Source organism: Gastrolobium bilobum, unplaced genomic scaffold, assembly GCF_033153095.1.
Source record: "Gastrolobium bilobum isolate Gb01-03AN ecotype WA unplaced genomic scaffold, APGP_CSIRO_Gbil_v1 utg57217, whole genome shotgun sequence".
In the NCBI taxonomy this organism is placed as follows: domain Eukaryota; kingdom Viridiplantae; phylum Streptophyta; class Magnoliopsida; order Fabales; family Fabaceae; genus Gastrolobium; species Gastrolobium bilobum.
In genome coordinates this window covers 131,013-140,472 of record NW_026895090.1, presented here as the reverse complement: position 1 = coordinate 140,472, position 9,460 = coordinate 131,013, and the positions used below count along the sequence as shown (strand labels likewise).

Genomic DNA, 9,460 nt, shown 5'->3' with positions numbered 1-9,460 from the left:
ACTGCCACCAATATATACTTGTTAGAATAGGAAGAAGGGAAAGGTCCCATAAATCCATACCCCAAACATCAAAGATCTCCACTTCCTGGATATTGTTCAACGGCATTTCATGTCGCCTAGAAATATTCCCAGTTTTCTGACAGTTGTCACATGCCTCCACAAATTTCTTTGCATCCTTGTACAAAGTGGGCCAGTAGAAGCCACTCATCAAAACTTTTGCTGCAGTTCTCTCACCTGCAAAATGTCCACCATACGCAGAACCATGACAATGCCACAACACATCCTTCTGTTCTTCCTCTGGAATACACCGTCGGATCACACTATCTGAACATCTATAGAAAAGATATGGATCATCCCAAATATACCTCTTAACATCATGCAGAAATTTCTTCCTCTGTTGCCATGTTAAATCCTTAGGCATCAATCCAGCAGCTTTATTGTTGGCAAAATCAGCAAACCATGGTGGTGTACTGATAGATAAGACTTTATCCCCAACCATCTCTGTTACAGCACATATTGCCAAACATGTTCATCAGGAAACTCTTCTCTATCACTACTAAGGACCCTCTTGAAGCTCTTTTTCTGTAATCCTGGAAAGTCCTTGGGTCGGCCACCAAATTTTCAACTCCCTTTTTGTCCTTGATTTCTACCTCAAACTCTTGCAATAGTAACAACCAGCGGAGCAATATGGGTTTAGCATCCTGCTTACTCAACAAATACTTTAAAGCTGCATGGTCAGTGTAAACAATAACTTTTGATCCTAACAGATATGGCCTGAATTTGTCAAATGCATACACAATAGCCAGTAATTCTTTTTCTGTAGTAGCATAATTCTTTTGTGCATCATTTAAGATCTTACTGGCATAGTAAATGACATGCAACAATTTATTCACTCTTTGGCCCAATACCACTCCTACGGCAGAGTCACTGGCATCACACATTAATTCAAATGGTAATGAAAAATCAGGTGCCATCATGATAGGTGCAGTGGTCAACTTTTCTTTTAAAACATGAAATGCATGCAAACATTCATCATCAAACAGAAATTCTTGCCTTAACTAATAACTTGCATAAGGGCTTAGCAATTTTTGAAAAATCTTTTATAAACCGCCTATAAAATCCTGCATGACCAAGAAAACTCCTCACACCCTTAACATTTACAGGTGGAGGAAGTTTCTCTATCACAGAAATTTTTTCCCTGTCCACCTCAATTCCATTCCTAGACACCTTGTGTCCAAGAACTATACCTTCTGTCACCATAAAGTGGCACTTCTCCCAGTTCAAAACCAAATTACAGTATTGACATCTTTTAAACACAGAATCTAAATTCCCTAGCTCACCCAAGCACTGTCTGAAATTGGGTAAATCATCCCAGCATCAAGCAACTTCACCACCTCCTTCCTCACTACTTCCTTCATAGTGGGGTTGAGTCTCCTCTGTGGTTGCCTTACTGGTTTGACCTCTTCTTCCATCAATATTTTGTGAGTGCAAAAGGAAGGATTAATACCCTTGAGATCTGAAAACTGCCATCCAATAGCCATTTTATTCTTCTTGAGTACCTTAATCAACTTCCCTTCTTCCTCATCCGACAACATTGCATTAATGATTGCTGGATATGTTTGATCATCCCCAAGGAACACATACTTCAAATGTGAAGGTAATTCCTTAAGTTCTACCTTAGGTGCTCCTTTTGGAATGTCATCAATCTTCTTCTCAAGCTCTTCCACTTCTGGCTCTTCTTGGTAATCTTCTGTACCTATCTCTTCTTCTGATCTTTGTTCCTCAACTGGGAATTCTTCTTTTTTATTCACTTCTTCCACAACCTCCTGTATCACATCCAATCTAAAACAATCCTCCACATCAACAGGATGCTTGATGGTTTCGAATACATCAATTGTAACTGTTTCCTCATCCACCCTTAGCAACAACTTTCCTTGTTCAACATCTATCAAAGATCTTGCAGTTGCTAAAAAGGGTCTTCCTAACAATAAAGGACTTTCTGTATCCTCTTCCTCCATGTCAAGAATCACAAAATCCACTGGAAAAATAAACTTGTCTACCTTGACCAAGACATCTTCAACCACACCTTCAGGCCTCTTGATAGACCTATCTGCAAGATGCAGAATAAGATTGGTCTCCTTTAAAGTGTTAATTCCCAAAGCTCTACATACTGTCAACGGCATCAAGTTTATACTGGCTCCCAAATCACACAATGCCTTTCCCACCTCCACATCTCCTATAGCAATAGAGATACTGAAGCTTCCTGGATCTTTCATTTTTGTAGGAAGCTTCTTCTGGATTAGGGCACTACACTCTGCTGTTAGGGCCACTGTCTCACCATCAGTTAATTTCCTCTTCTTAGTAAGAAGATCCTTCATGAATTTTGCATAGTGAGGCATATTTTCCAGTGCTTCAGAAAATGGTATGTTAATTTGTAAATTTTTGAAGATATCCAGAAATCTTGCATAGTGCTGCTTCTGAATCTCTTTCTTCAACCTCTGAGGGTAGGGAACTTTAGCATAGGGAGATAAACTAACTGGCTGTTCTTTCTTGTCAGCCATCTTCTTCTTTTCCCACTTCATCATCTTTTGTGGGAAAGCATTTTTACCAACTTCTACCTCTCCTTCATTCTTATTGTCCTTCCCTTCCTCTTCTTTGTCAACTCCAACTATAACATCTCTAACAACTACTTCCTCTTCACTTTTCTCATTTCTCATTTTCTCTCCTTCATCATCAGAGACTACATCTTCAACCACAACCTCTTCTTCATTCTTTTTATTTTCCACCTTCTTTTTCCCTGGTTGAAGTACCAACCCACTTCTTGTCATAATTGCTTTACAGTGCTCCTTAGGATTCACCAGTGTATCACTTGGAAATTTCCCTTGTGGTCTCTCTGATATCTGTCTTGATAATTGACCAATCTGGGTCTCCAAATTTCTGATTGATGCTTCCTGATTTCTGAAAGAAGTTCTGGTCTCCTGCATGAATGCAGTTGTCTCTTCCCTGAATGAAGTAGAACCCTGAATATAATCCTGAGTTGTCTTAGATAACTGAGCAAACGCTTTCTCCCATGCAGCAGGATCACTTGACTGCTCTTTCATATGTGGTGGTGGAGGATGTAATGGTGGATTCAATTGGTGGTTGGAACTATAGCTGAATCCTGGGTGTTGATTCTTGTTTTTCCATGGTGGCATATAAACATTCTTTCCCTGATTGTTGTAGTTCCTTTGATTATTTTGATCATACCACACTCCATTCACCTCTGCTTGTTCTGATGATCCCCCATAATCACACTCCTCTGTCACATGGCCCTTACCACAGATAGCACATACACTCTTTGTTTCCACAGAAGCTACCTTTTGTGAAGAGAGTTGCTTAATAAGGGTATCTAATTGTTGCTGCTGTTGTCTCTGTGTCTGCATCAGTTGATCATTCCTTGCCAACAAAGCATCATACCCATCCAACCTGATAATTCCTGTCCTTCTGTCAGCCACTGGAGCATTATCAAATTCTTGAGATGCTAATGACTCAAAGATATCTAAGGCTTCTTGAGGGGTCTTGGTAGTCAATGATCCACCAGCAGTGGCATGCACTAAGGTTCTAGTGTTAGTGGTCATTCCTTGCAGGAAGATTGCTGCTTGTTGCCATGCCTCAATTCCATGCTGTGGACATTTCCTCAACAAAGTCTTGAATCTCTCCCAAGCCTCATAAATAGATTCTGACTCTTTCTGCTTAAAGCTTGTAATTTCATCCTTCAACTTGGCCCTCTTGGATGCTGAGAAAAACCTTTGCAAGAACTTGGTTTGCAAATCATCCCAAGTTGTTATACTTCCTTGTGGCAATGATTGCAGCCATCTCCTTGCATCATCCGTCAGTGAATGAGTGAATAGTCTCAACAGAATTGCATCTCTTGTGACACCATTTATCTTCACAGTATCACTCAACAATAGGAAGTTCTCTATGTGCAAGTAAGGGTCCTCCGCACTGGTTCCAGCAAACTGATCCTTCTGCACCAAATGTATCAAAGCAGGCTTCAATTCAAAGTTGTTGGGCTCCACTGTTGGGCGCACAACACTCCCAATTGGAGGAACCACTGCAGGAGTCATGTACTCTCCCAGTGTCCTCTGTGGTGGTGGTGGTCTGTGATTCTCTGCCATTATATCTTCCTGATTAACCGTACTTGATTCACCAATTTCTTGCAACTGTCTCCTTTGCCTGGCTGCCCTTTTGTGCTTCCTCAATGTCCTTTCTAATTCTGGATCATATAACAACAAATTTGGATCAAGTGTACCTCGCATGTACCAGAATCAAAATTGACCAGAAATTTAACATAAACTAAAATACTGAAAATAAAAGGATTCAATCTCAGAATTCTATAGTATCAGTTAGTGTTGAAAAACAAATTCCCCGGCAACGGCGCCAAAAACTTGTTGCAGATCTAGCAAGTGCACTAGTCGTACAAGTAATAAAATGATGAGTAAAGATCGTTCCCACGAGGAATTGTGTTCAAACACCAATATACCATAGAAAACTAATTTGAATCAAATAAGAGTTTGTAAAAATCATGAATAATTTGTCACCAAAAAAATTGATTTTGAGTAAATTGACACAAGTAAATATGGATTAGGAATTAATAAAAACAACAAGTAGTCAGAAAACAACTTTCCTCCATGATAAACCATATAAGAATTGATCATATGATGAATTCCTTTCCATGTGATGTTAATCAACCTTTTACTTATCATCAAGATGTAATCCCTTACTACCCTGATAGAAACATTAATCAGAAACCCCAATCCCTTGGTGATTTCTTTCTTAATACATGCATGAAATACTAAGGTTTTAAGATTACATCAGAACTCTAGCATCAATCCCTTGAGTACTAGAATTCTGATGTTGAGATTATCAAATACAGAAGTCATATAAACATCCCTGTTCTATACTACTTCATTGATAGAAATAATTAACTCAGAAAATCTCAAATCAGCACATGAAAAATACGTCATCATATTAATCAAATCAACATAATATTATCATGGAGTTCCATTGCATTCAGACTACAAAGACTCTACTCAGACATGACTAAGGAATAAATAAGAGAAGAAGAAGCAAACTTCATTTCCATGTTGAAAGTCTTCAATCTCCAAACTATTACAAGGAAATCCTAATACAAAAACTAAAAGAATTTAGAGAGAAGTCAGACTAAGTTTAAGAGAGAGAGAGAGAGTTCAGATCCCCCAAGATCCCCTCTAAATGTCAAGGCTTTGCCTTATATAGTGTTACAATTAAAAACAGAAAACTGATGTGGGCGCTAAAACGTCCATAAGTGGCCGTTTTAGCGTCCATGCTTTACGTATGCTCAACTGCTTTCAACTGATTTCAACGCTAAAACGTTAAGGAATGACCGTTTTAGCGTCCAAACTTGGTGAATGCTCAACTAACTTTAACTGACTCCAACGCTAAAACGTTTGATTCAGACGTTTTAGCGGTGAAGACCAGAATCTTTTCCACTTTAGGGCGCTAAAACGCATATTACAGGCCGTTTTAGCGTCCAAGACCAGCAATTTTCCATCTTCTTAGTGTAGCAGCGCGCTAAAACGCTCTGTGTGGACGTTTTAGCGCTCATCACCAGCAAGTTTTGGCCTCTTTCTGTAACAGGGCGCTAAAACGCTCAGTGTGGATGTTTTAGCACTCAACACTTAGGCAATTTTTCTCCTCTTGAGCTCCAGCATCTTCTTCCTTCTCCAGTTGTCTTTCAAGCTTGCTTTTCCTACAAGAATCATTCAAATTTCCAATAAAGCTCTTGAACTTGTAATTGAGGACATCTTAGGAAATTAACCTTGTTTTTCATCATTTAATCACACAATTTGATCCTAATTCCTGCTAAAAACCATGATGAACTAAGGGTTCATCAGTATACCAACCTTTGATCATGAGTTTAATGCTTAAAAATGAAAGCTTGATGCATGTTAAGGCTTAAAGATGATAACTTGTTGTTGAGTAATGTTGAACACACCTAGATATGCATGTTTAGGTGCTTTAAATCGGTAAAAACCCAACCTTAGAAGGATATCTTCACGAAATGCAGTTTCTGCATTCTGTCGTGAAATATCCGGATATATGCCCGAACAATATCCGGATATTGGATATCCGGATATGGGATTTGGAAATCCGGATATTAGATATCCGGATATGGGATTCTGAATATCCGGATATTGCATATCCGAATATGTCCAGTAAGATATCCGGATATGGAATATCCGGATATGGTCCCGAGGAATATCCGGATATTCTGGGATTTCGTAGAACAGTAGCTGTGCTGTGTGTACAGTAGGCTATTGGGGGTTTGTGGACCCTAGATTGATGAAGTTAAACTTCTGTAATTAATGAACTAAGTCAGAATCAAGTGATTAAGGACTTATGGCTTGGTATGGAGCCTTAAGGCGTTAAACGTAAGGAGAGGCGTTGTCTTTAAGTTATATGCTTGTGTTGCATTATTATTGATATAATATTGGTCTATAACAGATTGTGAATCTGCTGTGTTTGGACTTTGAGCTGTGGACTCTTGGCTTTTGGAGTTAGCTTGCAAGGTAAGCTTCCGTGTCCTCGGTTTAGCCATGTTGTGGTTCCACCATGTCCCATGGGGGTATGGTTTATGCAAGCTGTGTACATGCTTTTGGATATTTGATATGTTGATTGAACTTTACACGTAATGGCTTTTAATATGCATGTGTTGTTTCATCTTGACGGGAAGCCTGAGTATGTAGCGCCATACAAGACGGTGTACCGGGGTGAATGCAAGTGGTACTTGCTTGGTGTGTAGGTGATAGACGTATACCTGCACTGTCTCTGACCAGTAGATTAGTATTGACACACATGACATGATTATCTGCTCCATTACATTGTTTTAGAAATGATAAATGATAAACTTTTTTTAAACTTATATTGCACATGTAAGTGAGCTTGGGGTGGAAGATCCTTGAGGACTCACTGACTTACTGAGATTTCTAGATTAGAGATCTTACCCCATGTTTGGGGAATGCTTATTTCAGGATCAGGTAGTGTGGGTATTGATGCCTCAGGCGGCAGGAGGCCGGAGCTTAGCTGATTATGTTGTTTCTGCTTATATGTTAGCATGACTGGATTTGGATGTTGTTTATGTTTCCGCTATTTATGATATGTTATTGTTGAGACTGATGTTGGGCATGTTTCCTTATTTGAGTGAGCATGGGGATTGTCCATGACACTTTCTGTTAGTACTTGTATTTGGAGTTGTATAAACTGTTAGATGGTCTGGTCTACGTTGTTGTAGTTCCGTGACTAGAGCCACACTTATATTATCTATGTTATGAGGTATTTCAGTTAGCTGTTTTATTGCAATTACATACAGGCGATGTTTTATTAATTGATTATTAAGCAAGATTGGTAATGTTAATGACATCATAATTGAAAAGAAAAAGTAATTCCGCATTTTAATTAAGCGCAGCTTAATACGATATTATGATAACATTACCGGATATATACGGGGTGTTACATTTATGGTATCAGAGCAATGGTTCGAGGGAAAAGCCTGTATGTATTGCAATTGCTAGGTTGTTTGGTTGTGTCTGTCTTTGTGTTTACTCCGTCGAATTTTATTATGATGATGTATATGTGATCACATTGCGTGGGCCTGATCAACTCATAATTTGTGTAACTTGTGCAGAGTCATGGTAAGGTCCAGGAGAACACGAGAGACTTCTGAGGATCAATCCGATCCTATCCTGACTGCATTGGCTGAGATGCAGGCGGCTAGGTTAGCCGATCAGGAGGCCGCTAGAGTGGCCAACGCGGCAATGATGGAAGCTGTTCGCGAGGCGAACCAGATAGCCGCAGCTGAGGTTCGTGAAGCGAACCGGAGGACCACTGAGGAAGTCCTCGAGGCGAACAGGATGGCGAACATGACGATGATGAGAGTCATGTTGGAGGAGATGAGAGCTGGTCCTGCTATTGGCCAGGATCCACCACCACCGCCACCACCGTCACCGCCTCCACCTAGTGTTCAGGAGGAGAGCCATAGTCACATCGGGAGTGCTACTCATGCCGCTGAGACAGGGGAGCCCCTTGTGGGGATTGCTGAGGATCGTGATGTGATCGATCGCCGGCTGAATGCTTTCAGGAAGCATAAGCCACCTGTGTTTGAGGGGTCTTTGGATCCTATTGCTGCTGCGAGATGGCTAGAGTCGCTGGACAAGATTTTTCGGGTCATGCAGTGTACAGACCCACAGAAGCTGATGTTCTCGACCTACATGCTGGAGGGCGATGCCCATGAGTGGTGGACGCACACCTCTCGTGCTTTTGAGAGGCAGGGCCGTGTCATGACGTGGCCATTCTTTGAGGAGTGCTTTCTGGGCCGATACTTTCCCTATGATGCGCAGGAGAGGAAGCAGGGGGAGTTTGATCATTTGGTACAAGGCTCGATGTCTGTTGATGAGTACCTGGCTAAGTTTAATGAGCTAGTGATGTTTGCACACTTCCGGATGGTTCCTCCCACTCCGTTGTTTCTGGCAGCTAAGTTTCGCAGGGGACTTAGTGAGGTGATTGCTGAGCATCTTGCTGGTGCTGCTTCAAGGGACTTTGGTACACTGGTTCAGCAGTGTAAGGACATCGAGGATGTTTGCGTGGCAAGCAAGGCCAAGAGGGCCAAGGTTGAGGAGAGCAAGGGAACAGGTGGTTCCACTCCTGCTCCTACTTCTTGGAAGGACAGGAGGTTTGCTGATAAGAGCAAGGGAAAGCAGTTAGCGACTAGGCAGGCGCCTGGTCAGTTCAAGAGAGCTGTTTCACATCAGGGGAATTCTGCTAGGCCTCCTACCACTCCGAGATGTTCGGGATGTGGGAAGGAGCATGTGGGACGCTATGCTACGGGGCAGTTGCTGTGCTTCAAGTGTGGTCAGGAGGGCCACTTCTCTAGAGATTGTCCATCGTCGACGGCGAGAGCTGCAGCTGTTCAGGCAGTTCCTTTGCAGATGGTTCCGATGGCATCTTCTTCGGCACCTGCAGTGCCACCTTCTGTTGGGAGAGTGTATACACTAGATAGGAAGCAGTCGGACCGCGTTCCGAACCTTGTCAGAGGTACTGTGTCTATTGGTGATTCTTTTGTCGATGCTATCTTTGATTCTGGGGCTACTCATTCGTTTGTTGCTACCCCGATTGCCTTGGGGCTTGAGTTGCCCAGTGTTGTGCTTTCTCCACCGTTGCGGGTGACTACCGCCACCAGAGAGATTTGTGATTCTACCACTGTACATCGCGATGTAGCGTTTCAGTGGGATGGCCGTGAGTTCTCGGTAGATCTGATAGGATTGCCGATGGCCAACCTTGAGATTATTCTGGGCATGGATTGGTTGTCTAGAAACTGTGCATTGATTGATTGCTGTGCAAAGCGCGTGGTGATGTCTCCGTGTGATTCCACAACTAGTTCCTC

The 9,460-nt window shown here is 41.7% G+C and overlaps 1 non-coding gene across 1 annotated transcript; it reads left to right on the top strand.

The window, feature by feature from the left end:
* The first annotated feature begins 3,654 nt into the window (after positions 1-3,654).
* On the top strand, positions 3,655-3,761 carry LOC133295703 (small nucleolar RNA R71). Its single transcript, XR_009749397.1, has one exon. It is a non-coding gene; the product is annotated as a small nucleolar RNA R71 (small nucleolar RNA).
* The last annotated feature ends 5,699 nt before the right edge of the window (positions 3,762-9,460 follow it).